Source organism: Mesoplodon densirostris, chromosome 2 (assembly GCF_025265405.1).
Source record: "Mesoplodon densirostris isolate mMesDen1 chromosome 2, mMesDen1 primary haplotype, whole genome shotgun sequence".
Taxonomy (NCBI): Eukaryota; Metazoa; Chordata; class Mammalia; order Artiodactyla; family Ziphiidae; genus Mesoplodon; species Mesoplodon densirostris.
Genome location: NC_082662.1, coordinates 94,270,747 through 94,297,989, shown reverse-complemented (window position 1 = coordinate 94,297,989; position 27,243 = coordinate 94,270,747). Strand labels below are relative to the sequence as shown.

Here is a 27,243-nt window from a genome sequence, read left to right as displayed (position 1 = left end):
ATTGGAATATTTATTTTGAATTGACTAACAAGTTCTCATTTTGTAGGATGATAAAACCAGGAGAGTAAAATATTATAAGCAGAAGTTTACTCTATAATAGAGTTAGTTTTATGATCTACCTTTAAAGCAGATAGGTATCATTTTCTTATCTTCCAATCATCTGAACCTAATAAAGAATGTGCAACCTTAAGACTTCATAGGATACAAAATTCACTTTTTAGTATAAAAGATGAAAAGACTAGATATTTGCTTAATTAGCTACTCTGACTTTTAGAACAGAGCCATGGGGCCAAGGAATACTTACCTGGATTAAAAAAATATAAAGCAAAACAAAGCTCAGATATCTTGAATCCAGCATTAGTGGTTAAATCTCAAAATAGAAACAATGAAGAATTTGAGCACTTTATATGATTAGCCGTGAGTGGCACTCACCGATTGCCAGGCTTTAGAAATCATGTAAGGTTTTCAGATTGCAGAAGGTGGGAGACTTTCTATTAGTCAAGTAACACTAACAGCAATTCTGTTAGGTCATTATTAGTGCCATTCTTATTTTACAAGTGAAGATAAAGAGGCATAGATTGTTTACACAATTTGCCAAACTAAAACGTGGTCAGTATGAAACAAGCCATTAGGGTTCACAGTTTGTCCTCTTAATCACTACACTACATTGCCTTCTTCACCCATATAGAAATAAATGTTTTCCAAAGCTATTAAAACACTTTTCAAAGATTCTGACACATTACTTACTAATGAATTCCTCAAGGCTTTTGTGAAATAAACATATGAAGGGTCCTATAAGGGGATTTAGATGCAAAATGAGTGATTTACAGATTATAAGCCCACTCTAACTTCTTTATTTCCATACATCTCTACTTGGAGATTATTTTCATTTCTAGTCAGTCATGAGAATAAACTATTAATTGTTTGCTTGGTTGATTGTCTGGGACTGATTCTCAATAGTGGCCGATGATTAATATGTATGCCATAATCCCTTAATATAGTGACAGTTTTGAAATTCACTTCAGTTGAAAATGGTTCATTGATTTTAGTGGGCATGGCAGGATCCTGTGAGAGGCAAAATGACTAGGGCAAACAGTACTGTAAACAACAGGGCCAGGGTGAAAATTAGAAGCAACTCATGTGCAGGAGTCTTGAGTAGTAGCTAAGATCACATGATTGGTAACCTGCTAATATTCCATTATAATAATTTTAAAAATAAAATAAAACTAGGCTTAGAAAATGGAACCTGGATTTCAAATAATAGAATCATGACTATTGAATTAATTCCTAAGTCAATTTAGTTCACAGACTCAGAAAGACCTAGAATAATAAGACAAATGCATCCTCAGAATCATCTTTCTGGCCTTCTCCAAAGAGAAAGGAATAACTATACAATCAGAAAATGAAACCCTTAGATCTTTTGAGTATTTGTAAACAGTAGCTCTAATTTTATATTAATCTGAAGACTAGAACATCCTCTTCTTTTCTTAATTACAGTGGAGGCTAAAGCACCAAGCAAGGAATGAGGGCCTGAATGGAATTCACCTCATGGTAAGCCTACTTTGACTCTAAAACTAATCCATTATTCTTTCAAAAATTTACTAGATCTGTAGTTAAGACATAAATATGCTCTACAGTTATAAGAATTCACATATTGTCATTTGCCCAAAGAAGTAAAGTCTATTATGAGAAAGTCCAAATGGAAACTCCTACAAACATGTCTTTATTTCCCAAAATAGTAGTTAGAACACAGACTCTTGAATCAGAACACAGGTTAAAATCACAGTTCTAACACTAAATGCTTTGTGACCTTACACAAATATCTTAATGATTCTGGCCTTTAAATTCTATGTATGTACTTGAATATTATATATTTTATAGAATTGCTATGTATTTTATAAAGCACTTATAAAAATGTTTGGCATATAGCAATCATTTATTAGTGTTTGATTACTCAATCAAAAACAATACCACAAATTTGGAGAAGTTCAAGGAAGGTTATTCAACCATCTAAAATTTTTAACTGAAGAAATAAATATTTATCTCACATCCCCTTATAGTTATCAGTTACTAAGACTGACCTGGTCACTGCCACTGTTCACTCTCCAGTACCATAAACTTGAGAACCAGTCATCCACCTAGTGGAAGATGATCATATAGGAATTTTTCCATCATGAAGAAGGCAGAAGTTTATTTGCACCGCTGTAGACAGTTGTTTTGGATTATACTGCCTTCCCTGCCCCTGCAGGATTTCCATCCTTACATTTGGGGAATGTCATACACACTGCTCTGGCAGTCCACTAATGCTGCTTCTGAACAAAGAACTTAATTTACTACAATGAAAAAAATAAAGATGATCATCTGGTCTTATATATTTCATGACTCTGATATGGGTAGACTTTATTAAAACCTTTTAATTTCTCTTAGGATACAATTCAGAATGCTTAGTGTGGCCTACATAAACCTACATTATTTTGCTTCTGCCATTTTTTTTCACTTTCAGTTTTTTAAATCAATTTTTATTGGAATATAGTTGATTTACAAATTGTGTTAGTTTCTGCTATGCAGCAAAGTGAATCAATTATACATATTCATATATCTACCCTTTTATAGATTATTTTCCCATATAGGCCATTACAGAGTAGTGAGTAGAGTTCCCCGTGCTATACAGTAGGTCCTTATTAGTTATTATTTTATATATAGTAGTGTGTATATGTCAATCCCAATCTCCCAATTTATCCCTCCCCTCCTTTCCCCCTTGGTAACCATATGTTTGTTTTCTACAGCTATGACTGTATTTCTGTTTTGTAAATAAGTTCATTTGTACCATTTTTTAGATTCCACATATAAGCAATATATGATGTTTGTCTTTCTCTGTCTGATTTACTTCACTCAGTATGACAATCTCTAGGTCCATCCATGTTGCTGCAAATGGCATTATTTCATTCTTTTTTATGGCTTCTGCCTTTCTCAAAGCCTAATCTCCAACTACTCTTCCCTCAATTCTCAGTGATTCAGCCAAACAGACTTTTTTTGCACTTTTCCCAATATCTCATCCAATATCAAAGCCCTTGTATGGGATGTTCCTGAGCCTGTCATTCTCTCTACCTCTCTTCCATTTCTTAGATAGCCCAAATTTAATCATTATTTAGATGTCAGATAAAATGAGGCTACCACAAAGAAATCTCCCCTTACTCCACAGACTGCATCAGGGCTTTTTTCTTTTCTGTACTTTTTCGTCTTTCTTATCACAACGTAATTAGTTGTTTAATAACTATTTTGTGCGTCTCTGCCTTTGGAATTCAGCCTGTAAGAGGATCATTTTTTACTTATCTATTTCTGAATTCATATTATCTAACACTATATTTATACATAATAGGTACTCAAAAATTTTGTTGAATGAATGAACAATGAGTAAATTATTTCATTGTAAGTTAATTTCTCACAACTTGTAGCCTTATAATGAATGAAAGAGTGTAAGGACATTCTTGCTGTCACACCTTCTTCCTTTCATGATAGCAAGGTGGTAAATTACAAGGTGAGAACCCTTATTCTAACGTTCCTCTCAACATACCAGCCCCATATCTGTACCCCATGTCACTTCATCTAACACTAATCAATACACTAGCAGTAGCCTCACCCATGGAGAGTACCCTAAGCATTTCAAAAATATTGTGTCTTCAGTTTTGAGTCTACATTATCAAATTATTTGTGACTTCTTTGATTTCATGAGAGCACTTTTTTATTATGGGCACATAGAACATTTGTAATAAGCAAATTATATGGTAAAGGGACAAATATGTTCCTATCTATTGAAAAAAAATAGTTGCACATCCAAACCCGATGCTCAGATTATGATGATACACTTGTCAAAATACAGTACAATTATGTTATGAATAAGAGGTTGATTTCATGTTTTAATTTTAATGGAGATTGGATATTTGAATTCTGTAGACATGTGTCTGAGTTTAATAACCATCAAATGCATGTTCACATTGAATGACTGAGTCAATTATTTCTCCAAAAGTAGTTATGAAGAGAATATTAAATATGTAAGAATAGTAATGGAAAAACTCATGAATATTCTATGTTTCCAAAATTAATCACAAGTCAACTTCATTGTTTATATTTGTGGAATCTTATTGTATTATTTGGAGATACTGATTGAGTTACAAAACAATGGAATGCTAATAACTTTTGGAAGGGGTAAAACAATTAAAGGATATTAATAAGCCAAGTAGAAATTAGCACAATAATCTCATCTGCTACATATTTTGGGTTTGAACTTCCATTTTTCTGAAAGAGGTTATTTTCTAACCTATAGATTTCATAATATTGGAAAGAAATGTTAAAGTAGTAAAATATAATAAACAAAATTTTAGATTTTGTATGTTGTACTCTTAGAGTAGTAAAGTAATGGTTAAACTTTGCCTTTTATCTGTAATATACAATTCTTTATTACATGATGTTTGTGTAGGTCCAGATAATTTGGGATATTTCAAACACTTTAAAGAGGGTACAGAAAGGTTAAACATGTTTAAAACATGTTTGCCTGCCCAGCCACTCCACTAACACCATGTCCCCTAAGCGTTCAGATACCACCGCATTTAAATTCCACCGCTGGTTGTATACAGGGAAGAGAAGGGAGAAATAGAAAGAAACAGGGGAAAATAATCATTATAATACAGCACAGTCCAAGGTTAAAGAAACATAAAGTAAATGTTTGGGATCTGAGAGGATATTGTACTTCAGGAGACATGCCAACTATGTTTTGATATTGTCTTGACAAGACCTGTAGGAATTTTTAAACCTATCCTATCAAGAAAGGACAGGGAATAGGCTATTGCCTATGGAGCTATAGAAAATACTGGTGGTAAAAAGAAGCAGATACATATGATTGAAATTCAGAATATTTATTAAATGAGTTATGGTTTTAGAGAAGTTATTGATAAGGGCATTTACTAAGAATAATTTTTAACTAAGCAAATATAGAACATTAAAGTGAGCATCTAATATGATATAGTGTAGTATAACCTTATTCCAACCTTGAGTGTTAGCTTTCTTTTATCCATTCATAAACTTATTTATCCATACTTCCATTATTTCATGCATTCAGCAGAAATTAAATAATTTTTGTGTTAACTGTGTCTCAAAGGAAGAATAAAACAAAAGCCTAATAAGAGAAAATTCTTGTCCTCAAGAAAATTTCAGTATTCTGTGGGGAGTTGGGAGAGCAAACATTTATATAGTGGAGGAAATTTTCAGTGAGATTGAACTTGATGTCAAGGGAATGGTTATAGGATACAGCAAAATAAACTTGGAGAACAGTTAATAGTTCCATATTGTTGAAGTATAATGTACATAGGTGAGAAATGGCAATAATTGAGGTCCAAAAATGGTTAGGAAAGATTGATCATGGTTGTCCTATCATAATGCTAGGAAATATATATTTTATTTAATAATCAATGAGAAGAGATTGAAGGATTTTAGACAGGAGATATTACTGGTGATGTAGAACACTGATTTGGTAAAAGACAAGATTGTAAGAAGTGAGTCCAGTTAGAGAACTGGTATAGTAGTTCAGATGAAAAATATTCTGAGTTTTCTAATATTAGATTATTAGAGAAAATAGAAAAAGATTTTAAATTTATTCATAAGGAGGGGATCAATAGAGCTTAGTATCTGATTTTGAGGGCATAGATATTAGCACTGGAGGTGATGAATAAAGTAATTCAGGATAAATCCAAGATGCAAGTGACTAGGTAGAGACATTTTGACCAAGATGTAAAATAAAAGAAAACAAGTGAAGATTTTTAACCATTTGGATGGTGGTCTTGTTTATTTGGGAACTAGAGGAATAGGGTGATGGGGAAATATAGATGATAACTTTAGAGATGGATATAAATTTTAATGAATTTTGTAAAGGTAAATATATTTCCCAAACATATGGTAATTTGATAAAACATTCAGCCTTTATTTATTTATTTTTATAATTGAATCTTTTTCTCTGTCCTTGTTTTTGAAGTGTGTCTCAGGTGAGAGGGCAAAGACTTCATGGTTCGTGTATAATTTATTTCCAGAAATTGTGAGGGAGAACTAGCATTTATAGACAGTATTCCTAAAACTCACAAGGGAACTATAGATGTGGCTTAAACAAGGAATATTCAGAAAATTAAAGTTTTATTTTTGCTGCCATCATTTGGCAGTCCTTCCAAGAAGGCACAACTGTGTTTTTTCTCCTTCAAATCAGTCTTGTTTTAAATAAGACTAAAATATAAGGGGAAGGGGGAGGACTAGATAACTGTAACCAGCTATTTTTGAAAAAGATTAATGCAGCAAAATTTCACCTAATATTAATTTAGGTATAATTTAGAAAGCATTCTTGTGTTACACCATCCATCATAGACACTGAATATAGATGCATGAGGGAGGGGATGTGGGAACAGATGTATATGTATGACTGATTCACTTTGTTATAAAGCAGAAACTAATAAAAAAAATAGAAAAAAAAAGTTGTAAATGAAATAAAGCATGACTCTAATGCTATGTTTCTAGGGTTGTGTATGGAAAGACTAAAAGGGAGTGCACAAAAATATTAATAATGGTTATCTTAATAATGATTATCTTTGGGTTGAAGAATTCACTTTTATTTTCCTTTTATTTTTCTTATAGTTATGAAATTTTCTATGATGTACTTTATATAATAAAATATGTATTATTAAAAAAAAAATAAATAAATAAATAATTAAGAACAGGTTTTTTATTTTATGTAACTTCTTGCCCCATTATATTCATCTAGGAGAGTTGTTAAAAGGGGAAAGGATTTGTTTTTCAAAGTCAAACACATTTTATGGTACCAAATAAAGCACATTATAATGAAAGTCTTTTGCAAGTATTTCTTTTAGCATTCTAAGGTCAGTTCACTGAAAAACTAAAACACATTGTTAACTGTGTGTCCGATTAAAAGGAGAATAAACATTTGCTAATCACCTTTCATTTTGCCACAAATTCTTCTAAATATTTTTGCAAACATTGACTCATTTAATTATTACAGGGACTACTTAAGATAGAAATTATTGTCTCAATCTTTCAAATGAGAGAACAAAGTTTCACAGATTTTATTTGTTCTAGGTCATTCAGCTAGGAAGTAGTAGCTAGAATTTGAACTTGGACGATTCTTAATTCTATGCCATGTCCAATGGGCAAATAGAAAAAGCAAAAAAAAAAAAGAAAAAAGAAAAAGACTTTAAAAGGTAATTCCCCAAGTGAATATTTTAAAAATTTGCCTCTGTACCTATAAATATGTCATCTTTTTTCAAGTTCAGGTAAAGCCTAGTAGGTCAGAGCAGACCAATGCTTTAGCAGAAAACTACTGCACATGAATGGTAGATTTTTAAAAATCACATTTTTATAAGGATGAGTTACATTGATCAAGTATTTATTAGTGATTCCATTGCTCTCTGGAAGTCTTCTTGGCTAGCAACTTTAATGACACTTTATTTTACTTGGAATGTGTACCTTAATTCACTGGAGTCTAAATTTCTTTAGGGAGGGTCCCTTTTATATTTGTTTTCTTATTCCTACCACCTCATATAATATTTACTGTTCTATAGTCATTTAACTAACTGTTCAAAAATGAATGGGAGAACAATTAAATGAACATAGACATTAATAAAAGAACAAACAAATGACTATCAAAATATGATTAGGAAATGCTTTTCAGTGCCATCCCATCAACCAAAAGATAGTTTACATGGTACTTTTCACTGATTTAAATATGGCACATTCTGTCAATACCACAATCATAAGTTGTTTTGGGTAATTTTTTGACTCATTAAGTAAATTATTTTATTCCCAGTGGATTTTTAAAAGAACATATAAGTGTTAACTAAGATAGAAGATGTGTATTTCTTATGTTAAGAAGCATGGGTCACTTTTCAATATTTAAGTAAATTTTTTTTTTTACAAAATTAGAGTTAAATCATTTGAAAAAGAAATTGAAGCTTAACATGATGCACATGGTCCACAGAATCAACTCTGTTGCTCTTCTGATTAGAGTGCCTTGCTGTGGCCCTGTTGCTGGGTGGTAGCATGATTGCTGTGTGATAGACTTTGCAATACTCAACTCCATCAGTCAGTCATACAACTGGAGATAGAGATAAATTCAGGACTCTAGTTACCTCTGTGACCTTCGCTGATAATGAATCCTGTAGTCTCATTAGTTGCAATTTTAAAATTAGTTGCCTTTAGTTTAATGAAGTTTTTTCTTGCTTGGAAATCAGAAAAATGGTAAATACTTCAACAAACTTAACAATCGTTTATTACAGGCTAGTTGTGACCTTGAAGAGACCTTTTTTTTTTCAATTGTAGTGTACATATTATATAGAATACATAGGAAGGGCTTTATTTTAATTATTAAAATCATTCTTTATGTATTAGGAACCTTATTATATTTACAATCATGTGTACCTCACTAAGATATATTAAAATCTCTTCTAAAATCACTTATGCTCATATTCATGATTTTAGTGTTTCATTTGTTCAGCTTATTTGGCCATATGATTGTCATATTTCTCCAGGCACAAAAGTAACCACTCTGACACTCATTTTTTTAAAAAGAACATTCAATTATGTATATGCCTAATATAACAGGAAATCGATGCCAACATTACAAAGGAAAAAAAATTCATGAAATGTAGTGCAACATAGAAGAATAATTTACTCTGGAGGAAACTGAAGTTTTTAATTTCCATATTTTAAACTTCTATTTTTACCTGTTCACAAAAACAAATTGAAATATTTATTCATTGGATCAATTGCATAGTGTGTGTTTATAGATGAAAATAGTCATATTTTTTTTCAGCTAGAGTTTGTGTCTTCTGGTATTGGCTATTCTATAGCTTCTAGATTATTATGTTTCATAATTATGTTGGGACATATTTTTCTATGCTCTTTAACTACAGAAGCCACTCACTTCCATCATTCAGACTGCATATACTTGAGTTGTTTTCATGAAAGTAAGATAAATTTTCAGTGCAACATTCATACACTGACGTTACCAAGGTATCACTCCTTTAGAGCTACCAAATGGAGATAAACTTCAGAATGGATTCAAAATTTCTGTGTATGAAAACATCTCTATATCTCCCAGGGCCATTATAAGAATTAGGTGAGAAAATGTCTCTGAAGCAATTAAAACAACTCTGGGACATAGTTAATCAGTGTCTTAGGAAGTTCAATAAAAATATTATTAGTATAGTGAAATACTATTGATAAAATAGGTCCCATTTCTTGAACAACAAAAAGTATAATTTTTATAAAAACATTTCATTAAGTCTAGATGAATTTAAAAGCCAGAATAAAAGCATCCAATTAACTGGACATTAATATGCTGATAAACTGTCTAGTTGGATTTTTTTCCCAATGTTGGCTCAACATATCCCTAGTTATTTATCAAATCATTTATTTTTCTTCAAATGGCCTTATATATTTTCTATATATCTATTTACTTTAAAAAATTATCAAGTACCATCACTTTCAATTTCCCGTCCCACTCTTAAAACATTAGCACTTAAGAAAGGAAAAAAATATCCCAAACTTTTTGGGTATTTAAGCTAGATGGAACTTTAGGAATTCTCTACTCTTCCCTCTCATTTTAGTATGAGGAAACTGAGGTTGAGTGGCATGGGTGATATATGTAAGGTCTCTTGCTTATTCAACTTTTAGTACACTGTAATCAATGCTATGGATAGATATGGACATTTTCAAAAACAAACACTCTTATTCAAATAGGTAGGAAGAAGGAAGGGAGGGAAGAGAAAACCAGGGCTGGAAGGTGGGAGAAAAAGAAGAAATGGAATTACAAAGCCAAGCACATAAGCAAGTAAAGGAAGGAGTTATGTGTGTCTTATGGCCTCAAAATATGATTACCCAGGAAGCCAGAATATCACAACATTCAGACTTAAATGTGTATGCTTAAGCTGACTATGAGTTAAAAAAAATTACAAATAACACCATACTCTTGCATGTGTATAGATGCCTAGCAAAAGCAAACCAATAAGCAAACTTCTGTGTTATGTGTGAAAGATTTCTAGGTGGTGATGTTTGTTTGTTTTCTTAGTCATAATCCATATCAGTATTTTATTGTTTACATCAATTGAGATTTTTTTTTATTTTAATAATTGAGAGTGTATGAGGTAAACCTCATCAGAGCATTGGTGTTTAAACACTCCTTAAAACATTAAAATGGTTAATTTTTTGATGATAGGAATTTTCCTCAACAAAAGTATAGCAATGACTGTGCCTTCAGTTCTGTATGTTGGCCATGTTGTACCTTTCAAGACTTTGCTTTGCTAGCATCATTACCAAGCTTCTAGAATTTGAATCCTGTCTATGGAATGTGAAATTACTACATTCTCTCGTCTTGTTCTTTTGTGATGACTTTTGTTCTAAGCTCTTTTGGTGTATGCAAAGAGAATGGAGTTAGAGCAGTTGGCCAGAAATACATAGACTCCCTTTGTGAGGGACGATGGGATACTCACTGATCTAATCTTCGCTTTATTTTATTTTATTTTTTTTATTGAAGTTCAGTTGATTTACAATATCATGTTAGTTTCAGGTATATAGCAAAGTGACTCAGTTATACATATAAATATGTATATACCTGTACTCATTTTTAATGCTTTTTCATTAGAGTTTATTACAAGATATTGAATATAGTTCCCTGTGCTATACAATAAATCCTTGTTGTTTATCTATTTTACATATGGTAGTGTGCATCTGTTAATCTCATACTCCCAATTTATCCCTCCTACACATTTCTTCTTTGGTAACCATAAGTTTGTTTTCCATGTCTGTATGTTTCTGTTTTGTAAATAAGTTCATTTGTACTATATTTTAGATTCCACACATAAATGATATCATATACTATTTGTCTTTCTCTCTCTGACTTACTTCAATTAGTATGATAACTTCTAAGTTCATCCATGTTGCTACAAGTGGCAATATTTCATTCCTTTTATGGCTGAGTAGTATTCCATTGTGTGTGTGTGTGTGTGTGTGTGTGTGTGTATTTATATACAGATATATAAAATGGAATATATATATAACACATCTTCTTTGATGGACACTTAGTTTGCTTCCACGTCTTGGCTATTGTAAATAGTGCCACTATGAACATTGGGGTGCATATATCATTTTGAATTAGAGCTTTCATCTTTTTTAGATATATGCCAGGAGTGGGATTACTGGATCATATGGCAACTCTGTATTTAGTTTTTTAAGGAACCTCCATACTGATTTCCATAGTAGCTGCACCAACTTACCTTGCCACCAACAGTGTAGGAGGGATCTCTTTTCTCCACACCCCCTCTACCATTTATTATTTGTAGACTTTTTGATGATGGCCCTCTGATGTGGGGTGATAACTCATTGTAGTTTTGATTTCTCTCATTTCTCTAATAATTTGCAATGTTGACCATCTTATTATGTGCGTGTTGACCATCTGTATGTCTTTGGAGAAATATCTATTTAGGCCTTATGCTCATTTTTGGATTGGGTCATTTATTATTTTGTTATTGAGCTGTTCATATATTTTGGAAATTAAGCCCTTGTCAGTCACATCATTTATAAATATTTTCTCCCAGTTTATAGGTTTTTTCATTTTGTTTATGGTTTCCTTTGCTGTGCAAAATCTTATAAGTTTGATTAGGTCCCATTTATTTATTTTTTATTTTTCTATTGCTTTAGGAGGCAGACCTAAAATATTGCTACCATGGTGTCATGTCTTATATTTAAGTCTTTAAGGTCTAATCTCCTCTTGACATGAGAGGTAACCTTGGGTAAATAGACAATTGAAATTTGTCAAGAGTCTGAGTTAAGGATTATGTATTATAAGAAAACCCTGAATCTATTTATTTACAATGTATGGCTCCATAGTCACAGAAGATATGTTAAGGAGTCCAAGCTCATACTGCTCACTGCACAACAGGCCAATAAATCAAGAGACAAGTTATTGGGGCAAGGAATAGTGACTATAGTCAGAAAGCCAGAAGACCAAGAAGATGTTGGACTAGTGTCCCAAAGAACCATCTTGCTGGGATATGGATGCTAGTTTCTTTTATAGAAGAAAGAGGGGAGAGGTAAGGATGTAAAGTAAAAAGGCCATAAGTGGGCCTCCCTGGTGGCGCAGTGGTTGAGAGTCCGCCTGCCGATGCAGGGGACGCGGGTTCGTGCCCCGGTCCCGGAGGATCCCGCGTGCCGCGGAGCGGCTGGGCCCGCGAGCCATGGCCGCGGAGCCTGTGTGTCCGGAGCCTGTGCTCCGCAACGGGAGAGGCCACAGCAGTGAGAGGCCCGCGTACAGCAAAAAAAAAAAAAAAAAAAAAAAAAAAGGCCATAAGTTGTTGCAAATATTTCCAGATTTTTGTCAAACTCTGGATGGGATGTTTTAATTTCTTCCTTTCTGCAGCCATTCACAAGTGGGCTGCATCAGAATGTTTCCTATGAGCTGAACAAAGGTATTTTAGGTTAACAGTCAAGCATGGGATGGAGGGTCTCTGGAGATGGGTCATTAGGTATACTTTAAGCTATAGGCAACATCCCTTTAATGATTAACTTGTAGCAAAATGCAATAGAATACAAAGGGTAAAGTAAAGAAACAGATCTAATATGGAGTCAGATTTATTCTTGCCTATTACAGCTATGCAGTTTTCTGGGTTATAAAAATAGAGATTTATTTTATAGCATAAATAATTTGCCAACTTTTAGTACAATAACTCACATACTTCATTTAGAAGACTCATTTATTCTGGGTCAAAGAACATTTAAGTAATGCAAGAAAGTTTTTTAATGTTCTCCAGATCTTTCACTGCTCTTAGCCCCTTGATTGCTTCAATTCTTTAAGTCAGTAATAAACTTTGAGAGAAGATAAGATTTCTGGTTTTAATGAATCTGATTAGAAAATCTGAATCTTTGTATGCTCAGTATTCCCCAAAAAGTATAAAAATATTAAATATGGCATTATTAAAAACAAATGGCAAATTAAATTTGAAACTTAAATACTTTGTATGAGGCTAAAACAATAAAATGGTCTCCTAAAAATGGCAAGCTATCATTGTAGCCCCTTTGAGGAATTTTGTTTTATATAATCACTTCTTAATCAGTGCTGCATAGATATTTAATACAAAAATTCATATATCCAGTTGTATAATTTAAATTAGTCCAAAATAGATATTTAGTGAGATATTTCTACCAGAGAACCTATGGCAAGAATAAATGTTGCAATTAAACATGAACCTAATAACTAGTCTCCTTCAGCTAAAAGCAATGTAAAAACAATCACCTCATATTTAAAACAGTAAATAAAAGAGGGTGTGCTATTTTTATATTAAAAGTTAGCCAACAATTTAAATAGAAAATTTGGTTAGTTAGCATTTTATGTGTCTCAGTCATGCATTTGACATGAACTAGTGTATATGTATTGAAGTTTGAGGGCTCTTGCTACCTTCAGTTAATTGAACACCCACATCAAGGTCTTTTCCATTTTTAGGCCTTTAGATCTGCTTTTCTTCTGCCAAAATACTCTTCCATTTATCTTTACATATGCCTTCATTTGACGGTTAAGAATCGATTAATAGTAAGTCCCCTACATACAAACGAGTTGTGTTCTGAGGGCGGGTTCATGAGTCCAATTTGTTCATAATTTCAACAAAGTTAGCCTAAGTACCCAACTAACACAGTAGGCTATATAGTACTGTATTGTCACACAAATAATACACAAAAACAAACAAACACAAAAAATAAAACATTTTTAATCTTACAGTACAGTACCTTGAAAAGTACAGTAGTACAGTACAACAGCTGGCATACAGGGGCTGGCATCAAGTGAAAAGGCAAGAAGAGTTACTGACTGGAGGAGGGAGAGGAGGTGGGAGATAGTAGAGCTGAAGGATTGTCAACAATAGGAGATGGAGGGCAAGCTGCAATTTCACTCATGCCTGACGTTGATGGCACAGGTTCTGGTTCCTTGTTGGATTCAATTCTATCTACCCTCTTGAAAAAATGATACAGTGATGTCTGGGTAGTAGCTCTTTTTTTCTTGTCATAGATGACACGGTAGCCCTGGATTGCATTCTGAATGGCTGCTGCAGCCTTCATGTACTATTCTATTTTCGGGTCCTGTGTCTCAAAAGCTAACAGTGCCTCCTCAAATAAAGATAATCCCCTTGCCATTTCCTGCATCGTGAATCTCTTTGGTTCTTTAGTTAATTCTTCTTCCTCTTGTCTCTCTTCATCCTTTCTCTGGGCCTCCAATTCCATCAGTTCTTCATTAGTAAGCTGCTTGTGTTGCACAGTAAGGAGTTCAATGTTATAAGAACAAGCGATATCTACCATCTTTTCGCCTTGCTCCAGTCTGTCAATTATTTTCACTTTGTTTCCATCATTATCGCTTGGTGCTTCTTAGCAACACCTGCTACATCACCGCTGCTTTTACGCTTGCTTCTGGACATCATGGGCGTAAAATAAAGATATTGTACTACTGTACTCTATACAGTGTTGTACAGTAAAGTACACAAAAGCACAACCACTTGTAGAGGATGCATGCAAGTGACAATGTACTCCAGACATGTGAACTAACTTACGTGATTGGACATGTAAACACACGTTCACATCTTTGAAATTTCACAACTTGAAGGTTCATATGTAGGGGACTTACTGTACTTGTAATATCTGACAATCTTACTTAGCTAAAGTATTTTCTTTCCCTCAGTCATGTAGCCACTCTATCTTCATGTCAGTGTTTATTGGACCTGAAATTAACTTATTTATTCAGTTGTTCATAAAATTATTTTCTCTGTCCCCACTAAAATGTCAGCTCTTGGAAGTCAGAGAGCTTGTTTATTTTGTTTATGGTTAAATTTCCCCAATGCCTAAAATAAGATCAGGCACACAATAACAAAGAAAGTAAATAAAATAGAAAAATACATAGACTAATTCATGGAATTTTCTAGAATTTTATGTATTTTCTAATGTAAAGTTCTTTTGATATGTTGATAAGACACAAATGTGATAAAGTCATCTTACCAAGATGGAATTCATTTATTCCATCTTCAATGAAAGGAGGCTACAAGGATACCTACAGATAATACAAGTACTCAGTTTTCAAGTAGTCAGTTTAAGTAATTAGTTAGGTCCCAAATTTTTCACCCAAAACTTGCAGTCAGAAATACACTTTCATACTATTATTAAATCATTTACAGTCGATTGAGTATTTGTTTGCTTCAGTTGCCAATCACTTTCAACCCTTGGAAAAAACTGGATTTAACTGTGAACTTTTTCAGAAAATATGACCATTCAACCACATACCCAGAGAGTTTGATTCAGCATATCTTGGATGGGACTGAGTGTCTATATTTTAAAACTTCACAAGTGATTTGTGGAGGCTACTGCACTAAGCATCATGAGCCCCTTGACAAAAGATATTTTTCTTTATTAATCTTTTAGATAGAGTGGATTAAAAATAGTAAAACTGGAAAAAAAAGAAATGGTTTGTAAATAAAGTGAATAGTTAAGGAATATAAATTAAGCAGTTCATACATTGGCTAATTATCCCTTGAATACAAAATAGTTAATTTTAATTCCTGTATGATTTTGCATGGCTCCTACCTTCTTAGCCCTTTGTACTACTACATGGAAAATACTAGGAATTGGTGGCAAAGAAAAGAGAGAAAGAAATGAAAGACCATATTAGTGAACCAACTGTAGGCAATGAATGCTTCTCTTTGACAGTGAAATATATTTCTTACTTTGCCTTCCAGTGAACTCACAGTTTCCAAAATTGACATTGAACTAATTTCCTCCATGGTAATAAGACCCTGCTATGTTTCCAGCTAATTTGCTTGGTTCTTTCATAATGAGGTCTAGGAGACCTTGTCTTTCAAATTTATTTCTATCTGCAAGTTCTATAATTTCAGAAAGATACTTAAAACTTAGGGAAAACTTGCCTATTCATTCATTTACTTCAACTTACCCTAAAGAAGTAATCTTAATATTCTTATTTATCTAAAGTGCAACTAATATTAAATATCCTGAGACATATAATGAAAACTTCGTTCAAGTTTCCCATATTTCCACCCAACCCCCCCCAAAAAATATCTCATTTGGGTAAATTCGCTTGTAAATTCGCTTGTGTAAATTCACTACATAGTTTTCCATTGCCAACCTGCTCTATTATGCTTTGGCTTCAAGCCAATATTTTATCTTCCCTGTAATGTATGCATAGAAACCTTGTAATTGTACCATGTTAAATTTCCATACACTCATAGTTTACCCAACTCTTTTTTTTTTATATATTCCTAATTCACTAGAGTGTTTGAAAGAGAGGAATGCAAAGTTAGAGAGAAAGAAAAGTAACAAAGATGAAAAGCATTTTATCTCACACTCTGGAATCAAAATAATTCTGTCCATTCAGGTTAATGTATTTCTATCCCATGTTTGTGCTAAATTAGATTATTCCCACTTTGTTACTCTTTTTGTATCCCAAAATATTTTGGTTTTTTAAAATTTATTTTAGAAATAATTCATTTCTTTTTCTATAGAAAGTTTACAATGTTTATTTTTTTTCTCTGGATTAAGCCTACTAATAGTTCAGTTTGATTCACTTAAACAAATGTTTATTGTCCTTTTCTATGTACCTAACAACATACTAAATAGTATACAATGAGAATATAATGAAGTCACTGTCCCAAAGAAACCTACCTTTTAGTGAGAAATATAGACATGTAAACACATTAATTCAGTTCTATAGTGTAGAAAAAGATATATGCTCATATATCAATAGCATAAAGGTAGAGAAGTAGAAGCAGGGAAGCTAATTACTGAAATGAGAACGTTGAAGAAAAGAAAGCAACAAGCCAAGGGTAGATTCCTGAAAAGCCTACATTTGAATGGACAAGAAGAAAGCAAAGAGCTTACAAACAGTCATAGAATAACCAATCATGGAGAAACCATGAGATAAGAAGAGACATGTGCCATAGGAGTGAATGAGGAAAGAGTGTTAATGAAGGGGGCATAGCTCAATAGGGTCAAATACCATAGAGAATTTCTGCAAGACACGGCTTTATAGGTTCATAGGTTGTGGCAATATGAATGCAATTGATAGCCCTTTACTATCTAAAGAACTCTCTCCCAAATGGTGGAGACATCACATTGTTCCAAGTTGGAGGAAAAATAAGACAACAAAGGTAAACTGTGGGATCATAGATGTTGACTAAACTTTCAAAAAGCTGAGTCAGGAAGGGGCAATAAAACAAACAGAAACCCATGGATGATATTCTCTACCTTAAGGCTGAGACTCAGAATCCAGAGTCTATTAATGCTTCAGGAGAAATTACGCTATAATTCCCCCCTGAAATGGTCTCCAAACTTCAATGAAAATATTTATGTACATAAATGGATTGTTCTGATAGTCCTGGGGAAAGAATGAGGGGATAAGGAGAAAGAGAGGCCTGACATATTGTACTTCAGCTTTTTGCTGCCTCACATTGAGAAAGGGCATCCCTCTATCATGTGAATTAGCACCCCAATGTCCAGAAAGAGAAAGGAGGCTGACACACAGCAGAGTTTAGGGAAGCAGGAAAGGACACCTGATCCAGAAAAACTCTTCAGAAAGGAAAACTTCAAGACAAGCAGCAAACAAAATGATTTGCTTAATCTTGATGGCTGATAATACTGACATGGAGAAGAAAAGTACTTGTACTACATTATGCATCTCTTTAATATCTTTGTCTTTCCCACAAAATGTTGAATACTTATGGTCATGGATCTTTTATTTATCTCTGTACCTCCAGTATTTTTATATGATAAGAAGGTGAATATAAGGTTTTTTTTTACATCTTTATGGAACATAATTGTTTTACAATGATGTGTTAAATATAATTGCTTTATAATGCTATATAATTAGTTACAATGTTGTGTATAGTTGCTTTACAATGTTGTGGGGGTTTTTTAAACATTTTTATTGGAGTAGAATTGCTTTACAATGTGAATCAGCTATATGTATACATATATCCCCATATCCCCTCCCTCTTGCATCTCCCTCCCACCCTCCCTATCCCACCCTTCTAGCACGGAGCTGATCTCCCTGAGCTATGCAGCTGCTTCCCACCAGCTATCTATTTTACATTTGGTAGTGTACATATGTCAATACTACTCTCTCAAATTGTCCCAGCTTACCCTTCCCTCTCTCCATGTCCTCAAGTCCATTCTCTACTTCTGCGTCTTTATTCCTGTCTTGCCCCTAGGTTCATTGGAACTTTTTTTTTTTTTTGGTTTTTCTTTATTGCTAGTATTTAAAATTCTTATTGGTGAGCTAATAGGATGTTACCCTTAAAAATAATCTAACTTGCATATTGTTATTAATACAATTACATCTTGTGGTAGAGTATTGGAAAGATAAATCAAATTAATAATAATTTTAAAGGATAAAAAAAGTCCTTGAAAAATAAATCTTGCTGAAGTTGGCTGATGTATTGTAGTAACTGGTGACATTAACCAAACTTTGACTAAAAACAGTAAGAAACATAGAATGAAAAAATACTTAAATATTGCTTATGGTTTGAGGAAATAATAACAAAGAGATAACACTGATTGTTTATTACATGCCAAGCACTTTTTGAACTTTTCACTTAATAACTTTTATAATCATCACAATAACCTGAGACAGATACTAATTTATCCCCATTTACAAAAGAAGTAATAAAAGCACAGTGTAGTCAAGAAACATATTCAAGTCTGTGAGACTAATAAGCAATGGAGTAAAAATCAAACTCAGGTAATTTAGCTCCAAAGCCTACAAAATTAAGCAGTATACCAATAGAGTTAAAAACATGGATATAAATAAAATTAATAAATTAATTAAATTTAAAAAATTAGAAATTAATTTGAGGATACATACTGGCAATATTCAATCATGAATTATATGCAATTGCTTATGTCAAGTACTATTTTTAAAAGTGTGTTAGTTAGGGTTGTATGTCTCTCTCCATATAAATATGAGAGAGAAAGAGAGAGATTTAGATTTATTATAAGCAGTTGTCTCACTTGATTATGGAGACTGAGAAGTTTTAAGATCAGCAGTCCACAAACTGGAAACATAGGAATGTCAATATGTAGTTCCAATACAAGGCCAAAGGCTTGAGAACCAGGAGAGCTGATGGTATAAGATTTAGTCTGTAAACTGGCAGGCTTGAGACTGAAGAATAGCTGATATTTCAGTCTGAATCTAAAGGTCAAAAAATTACCAATGTCCCAACCCATTTAGTCAGATAGGAGGAATTTCTTCTTACTTATCTTTTTTGTTCTATTCAGTCCTTCTAGCGATGGCTGAGACAGACCCACATTAGGGAGGAAAATCTGCGTTACTCAGTCAACTGATTCAAGTGTTAATCTCATTCAGAAGCATCCTCACAGACACACCCAGAATAATGTTTGGTCAAATATCTGGACACCTTTTTAGCCCAGTTAAGTTGAAACATGAAATTAATCATCACTGACCTAACCCATGACAACTTGGCAACGATTTTCATCAGTTAAACTACAAGGAAAGACAATAATAAGGTCATAATTCTCCCTAACATGATATAATGATCCTGTATACAGCTGAAAACTTACTAATCCTTTCTCCACAAGAGGAGAAAAAAGTCCTTGAATATTATTACTCTTCTCCTTGATATCACATAACTTAAATATTATGATGTAAAGTTAATGTGCCTTTTGTTACATGATAAAACATTGAGAGGAAAGAAAATAAAGATATTTGCCATATGTACATACATATACATATATTTGTATACCTACACACACACACACACACACACACACAATATTCATAACAAAATAATGAGGACATACTCATGACAATTATGGTCCTTGTTTCTGTAACTTGTTACATGGTTATAGCTGGTATTTATAACTCTAGCTTCTCCCACTACCCATTCTGTATTCTCTTTGCCTTCAGCAAGTACATCATCGCACTGTGGTTCTTTACCTGGTGGGGTGACCAATAAGTTCATCCTGAAAGGTCTGGGCAATGGATAGTACTCCTGGACTGGGTTTTTTCTTAAATTAATTTATTTTATTTTAATTTTGGCTGTGTTGAGTCTTCATTGCTACGTGCAGGCTTTCTTTAGTTACGTCTAGTGGGGGCTACTCTTCAGTGCGGTGCACGGGCTTCTCATTGTGGTGGTTTCTCTTGTTGTGGATCATGGGCTCTAGGCACATGGACTCAGTAGTTGTAGTTCATGAGTTCTAGAGTGCAGGCTCAGTAGTTGTGGCACACGGGCTTAGTTGCTCTACGACATGTGGGATCTTCCCGGACCAGGACTCAAACCTGTGTCCCCTGCATTGGCAGGTGAATTCTTAATCACTGCACCACCAGGGAAGCCCAGATTGGGTTGTCGTAGTTTCCCACTTACCTTAATCATAGGGCAAAGTAAAACTAAAAAATGCACTAAGAGAAGCCCTCAGGGATCTCCTATATTCTAGACATACTCCATTGTGGAATAGTGGTCCAAATTCCCCTTCATAGTCAGGATCAATCACTGAGCCAGCACAGTAACTCCCTTCTTCACATGTTGATTCAAAAGCATGAGGATCATAGTCAGGATCAATCACTGAGCCAGCACAGTATCTCCCTTCTTCACATGTTGATTCAAAAGCATGAGGACCCCAAAGTGGCTGGACCAAAGTCTTAAATTCTAGTTCAATGGAATCATTGCTGTGTCTCCTGGTGGTATCATTCCTCCTTTGGAGCTAGACCTCTAGGCTAGCAGAGCTTAAGGTTGCAGGAGTAGGAAGCAAAATCTTGCTAGCAGGGCAGTAGGGGTTATAGTGAGTGGTGCTACTCCCACTTCCACTTCTGATTTCTCGACCTATGAATCCCAGCTATAGGAGAAACAGCACCATATATTGGAAGCTGATTAAGAGCATATACATCTTTCTGAAGAACCTTGCACCAGCCCTGCAAGGTATTGCCACATAGCTGGTAATATAATTGAGTCTTCAAGAGCCCATTCCACTGTTCTATCAAGCCAGTTGCATCAGGATGGTGGGGAACATAGTAACACCAGTGAATTCCATGAGCATAGGCCCATTGCTGCATTTCTTTTGCTGTGAAATGAGTCGCTTAATCAGGAGCAATACTGTGTAGGGTGGATAAGGAATTCTGTAAGTCCCACATGACAGTTTTGGCAGAAGCATTGAATGCAAGGAAAGCAAATCCATATGAAGAGTATCTATTGCAGTAAGAACAAAATATTGCCTCTTTCATGATGGAAACAGTTCAATGTAATCGACCTGCCACCAAGCAGCTGGCTGATTACCCTGAGGAGTGGTGCCATATGGAAACTTTGGTGCTGACAGATTGATCACTCAGCAGTATCCTTAGTTATCCTTAGTTAGGTTGACCTTGATGTGAGAAAGTTCATGTTGCTGGGCCCATGACCTTGCCACCATGACCCCTTTGTTCATGTGATTATTTGGGCAGTGATGGGATGACTGGGGAAAGAGGTTGCCTGGTATCCTATCCCTCCTCTGTGAAGTTACTATTTGATGAGCATTCACATAAGACACAAATATCTTCACATTTTTTTGCTCAATTAGAGAAGCCTATCCACACATCTCTTCCCCAAATTTCCTTGCAACTAATTTTCCAGTCACGTTCCTTACAAGTCCCTGATCATCCAGCCAAACCATTGGCCATAGCCTATGAATTGGTATATAATTGTGCATCTGGCCATTTCTTCTTCTAAGCAAAATGAAAAACCAGACTTATTGCTCAAAGTTCTGCCTACCGGGAAGATTTCCCTTCATCATAGTCCTGAGGGATATCCCAGAAAGGGTCTATAATGCTACAGCTGTCTACTTTTGGGCAGTTCCTGCATACTTTACAAAACCATCAGTAAACCAGGCCTGTATCTTCTTTCCCCCTGTCAACTGATCATAGTGAACTCTCTTTGAGACCATAAGTACAGACTGAAAGAGAGAAAGAAATGTAGCAAGAGAAGGGACCAAGGGCATTTGGACCACTTCTTCATGTAACTTACTTGTGCCTTTAGGTCCTGCTTGGGCGTGATATCATATACACCTCTTCCATTTTATGATGGAAGGCTGCTGTGCGTGCCTAACTAAATTTTGACATTGTGCTGGAGAGTTGATATATCTCAGAGGTAAGACACTGAACGTGTATTGCTGGCTTTGCCAGCTGAAAGCAAATAGCTTCTGAAAATCTTAATTGACAGGGATGACAAATAAGGCATTTTCCAGATAATAGTTGCATGCCAGGTACCAAGGGATGTATTAATTCACTCAAGCAATGAAATCATATCTCGTATAGCAGCTGTAATTGGAGTCACCACCTGGTTAAGCTTATGAAAATCTACTGTTATTCTCCCAAGATCCATATGTCTTTGGCACAGGCCAAAAGGCAATCTGAATGAGGATGTAATAAGAATCACCACCACTGCATATTTCAAGTCCTTGAGTATGACAGTAATCTCTCTGAAATCCCTCCAGAAAAGTCATATTGCTATGGGTTTGCTATTTTTCTAGGTAGAGTCAGTTCTAGTGGCTTCTCCTTGTCCTTTCCCAACATAATAGCCCTCACTCTACATGTCAGGGAGCCAATGTGGAGATTCTGTGAGTGACTAAGTACGTCTATTCCAATTATGCATTCTGGAACTGGGAAAATAACACAGGATGGATTCAGGGGCCCACAGAGCCACTGTGAGACAGATTTGAGCTAAAACTCCATTGTTCACCTGACCGCTATAACCTATTCTGACTTTAGAGCTATAGTGATGTTTTGGGTCTCCTGGAAATCAAGGTCAGTTCCTGTAGTCCCTGAAAGAACTGAATATTTCCTTTTCCCCAGTGCACAGTTACACTGGTAAAAGTCCATAGGTCCCTTTGGAAAAGGCTGGAAGAAATCTTAATATACATTTATGGCAGTGTACTGAGGTCTTTCCTCAAAGAAGACCCAGTCTTCCCTTCATTCAAGGGTTTATAAACTGGCTGAAATCTGTGAATTAAGGGACCATGACTCTCTGTTTTTATGATTCAGGTTAGACTTGTGTTCACTTCACTTCGAATTTTTCTGGTTCTACAGATCAAGTAACAGTTGAATAGGCTTCCTGTCTATTCTACTTCTAGGAATACCATGATCAACTAACACCATGGGTCTTCACTAGTCAGACTATTCTGATTGCTGCTTTGACTCTGCTGTCCATTGCAGTAACCAGTCACATCTTGCCTTTGGTGGTTAAAAGCCAGCACTTGACCCCTGCTACCCTAGGTCCCAATTACTACCATTGCATTTAAGTTTCTCAATTCAGTGACTGCAGTTCCAACTGTGAGATCTGTGAAGAACAATCACAGAACTCTTCAAGGATATGGGGCTCCTCTCACAAATTTATTTCTCATAGTTGTGGTGAAAGGTATGTCCTCTGGACCTACCCAATGTGGATGAGTAGGTCTTAAATGACAAATCCACTGTAATGTTCTAATTTCCCTAAACCTCTGAATCCTTTTCTCTGCACTAAACCAAAAAAGGTTCCAACTTGCTCACTGTGGGCCAGCTTTTGGTCCATATTTCAGTCAAACAACCAAACTATCTGTTAGAGCCTTTTCTAAATTCTTGAGCTATATTAAATGCAGAGTCTCTGCCATATCAATAAATTTTGCCTGATCCAACTTCGTGTTCTTTCCAACATTATCCCACACTCTCAGTAGGCATTCCTACATATGTCCTCTGGATTTCAGTCTATATAAATTAGAAAACTCAAGTAGTTCTTTTGTAGCATAGTGCACCTCCTCATGTACTTTGTACCTCACCTTTGGAGGGCTGCTAGGATGTGAGTCTAATGATAAGACTAAAAGTATAGTGGAGTGATGCGAGTGGGTTCCGAAGACAATCAGTATGGTCTTGTATAGTATCTACTTGAAGGAATGCCATTACTGTTTCCCCAGGCAATATAGGGTTAATTCTCTCAGAGGAGGGTGGAGAGGCACTGGGGGGAGGAAGGCCTCTTCCATTGGCAAGGAAAACTCATCAGAACTTAGGGACTCAATATCTCCAGCTTCATCAGGGTCTTCCCACATGTCCCTATTCCAAATTTCAGGACCCCATTCCTCCCCAGTCAGTGGATCACTTTAACAGTAGACACACTGTGTGGCTGGGAGTTCAACTCTCATTGTAATTAGGTCAGGCAAGAATGAGATTCTGAGTTGGATTTTCAGCAACCTAAGGGATGATGATGTTGACCTTTTCTGACCCTTGTGACTTCAATCAAATAAAGCTTGGACTCTGTCAACCTTTGCCCCAATTCTAAGCTGAATTCTCCTATGCTCAAGCCCTTTTGTGAATATGCATACACCACCCAAGCCCCTTCATGAGTATGCATGTACCCTTAGCTTAAAACTTCCCCAATTTTGCTGTTCGGGATACAGTGCTTTGGGAAAGACCCCTGGTGTTCTCCTTACTTGTTGCAAACACAATACTATATCCTTGCTTCTCCTGATCTTTAGCTTGGTTGTATCTTTTGGCTTGACACCTACAAGAGAAGAACCCAGTTTTGGGGTAACACTATGGTGATACTTTATATATTTCTATTGCCAGATCATGTCATATACTATCAGTTTTCTCCTTACTACTAGAAATAGAATCATTAGCATCTTTAAATCTAATCAGATTAGAGAGCCAATTCCAGAAACTCTAGAGCCAATTCAGAAAACTCTTTCTTGAAACTGTATTCTTCTAGAACCATCTTAGATGCTAAAATCTGTACTAGTCATAACTCTCCTGGGAAACAGAGCCAATAGGGTGTGTGTGTCTGTGTAAATGTATAGAATTGGCACATGTAGTTATGGAGGCTGTGAATTTCCATTACCTGAAGTCAGCAAGGTGGACACCCAAGAAAGCTGATATCTGAGTCCACAGGCCTGAAAACCAGAAGAGCCAATGAAGTAAGTTCCAGTCTGAAATCTGACAGGCCTGTGACCCAAGGAGAGAGATGTTTCAGTTTAAGTCTGAAGTCCATAAAAGCCCAAGTCCCAGCAGGAGGAGTTCTCTCTTACTTAGCATTTTGGTTTTGTTTTATCCAGGTCTCTATTGATTAGATGAGGCCCACCCACATTAAGGAAGGCAATCTGCTTTACTTAGCCTTCTGATTCAAATGTTAATCTTGTCCAGAAACACCTTCACAGACATACCCAGAATAATGTTTGACCAAGTGTCTGGGCACCCTGTGACATGGTCAAGTTGACACATAAAATGAACCATCATAGATTGTAAATATTCATTTGTTTAGTTTCAGATAAAAATAATCATGAGGGCCTCCCTGGTGGCGCAGTGGTTAAGAGTCCGCCTGCCGATGCAGGGGATACGGGTTCGTGCCCCGGTCTGGGAGGATCCCATATGCCGCGGAGCGGCTGGGCCCGTGAGCCATGGCCGCTGGGCCTGCGCATCCGGAGCCTGTGCTCCGCAACGGGAGAGGCCACAACAGTGAGAGGCCCGCATACCGCAAAAAAAAAAAAAGAAAAAAAAAAAAATAATAATCATGAGATATTCTAACACTTTCTTCTTGTACCACAATAAAATATCTTGTAGTGTAGTGTAAAACTACTACACTATGCTAGACTGCTGCTCAACAATTGTCAAAATAATGACCACAACAATGTTATTGATGAAGTAGGAGGCAGAGCAACTGAGAAAAATAGTAATTGGAAATTAGTAAAAATTAACATGTGCATTGAAAGCACATACTAGAAAATAAGTCATGTTTCCTCACTGCATGAGGGAAAACATAATGATGTGAAGAATTTTTCATATAAAAAAATCATTGTATTACAAAGAGTTCATAGAGTAGAGAATGTAGGGGAAAAATAACATGCATAGTTTTAAAATCTAGATTAGAAAGTTTGTGCAATAACCTGACCTAAAGGGAAAATGTGGGGAACTGTAATTGCTTGAAAAAAACTGGTACTAGAAATGCTATGTAACCTAAATGAATCTCATCATTCATTTTGGGAGAATTTCTTTAAACATGTAAGGCCCATCTATTGAGATGTCATTGAACATGGAAGAGCAAAATGAATTAAAGTCAGTGGGGGCAGTGGATAAAAGTAAGCTAGGCTAAAAAAGCACCAAAAAAAAAAAAAAGAGGATAAATATAAAGTAAAAGAGACCTATTAAAAAGGGAAAATAATGTGTATGCATATAGTTTAGAATAAACATGAAATAATACTATGAGACAAAGCATTGATGAAATTATTCTAATCTTTATTTGTGGCTATTTGACTCACCGTTTATTAATTTGAGCAGGAATTACATTAAATACAGTGGGGAAGTAAAAGTTGTAGAATGTGTTATTTTGGGCCTCATTACTTTTTTATTCCAGAAAGTGAGATAATAAATAAATAAATAAATAAATAAATATTCACATGCATAATTAGAGGTGTTGGTAGTAGTGGTGAATACTAAGAATATTAATTTGGGGCGGAAGTTAATTTGTGAAAAGAAAATTCTTTAAGAATGAGAGAATTCAAGGATGAGTTAGTTGAGTGAAGGGACCAGAAATTATAGCATATGATTATAAATCTCATTATAAAGCAGGCAGCTGAATATGAGACAATTCATCCTTAACATATTCCTATATCCAACATACACTTTAAGCTAAACTGTTAGGAAGAAAGATTTCCTTGGGGCTGCCAGTATAAATTAAACTTTAAGATAAAGTAGAAGAATAAATGTTTTCTTATTTATCATCAGCTGAATATTGGAATTCCTCCACTTATTAGGTCACCAAACAGATCTAAAAAGGAAAAAATAATTAAATAAAATTATGGCTTAGTGGAAGAGAGGATTAGTACACTGGTTTTTAGTCAGATTAAAATATCTACAATTAATCATGGAAAATACTCCTCCAACTCCTTTATTGGGTGACTTAGAAGGCTGCAAGATTGAGGGGACCCCAGAATAAAATGGTTTTACAGCTGTTCTAGACTGTGATGCAAGCTTCCCTGCTGCTCCTGCTCAGGTTATATGACTTAGAAGATCCAATGTTACTGGAGGAATCCATAATAGCTAGAAGTTTTTGTAAAGTCCTCAGCAAGCCTTGATAGAAGTCATAAATATGACTCCCAGGGTTTTCGAAACAGAACACATCTCCTGATCCAAAGCAGTACTGTTTA

General features: G+C 35.0%; 1 pseudogene; it reads right to left on the bottom strand.

The window, feature by feature from the left end:
* Positions 1-27,243, bottom strand: part of LOC132503408 (mitochondrial fission factor-like) — a 128,974-nt pseudogene that overhangs the window by 23,420 nt on the left and 78,311 nt on the right.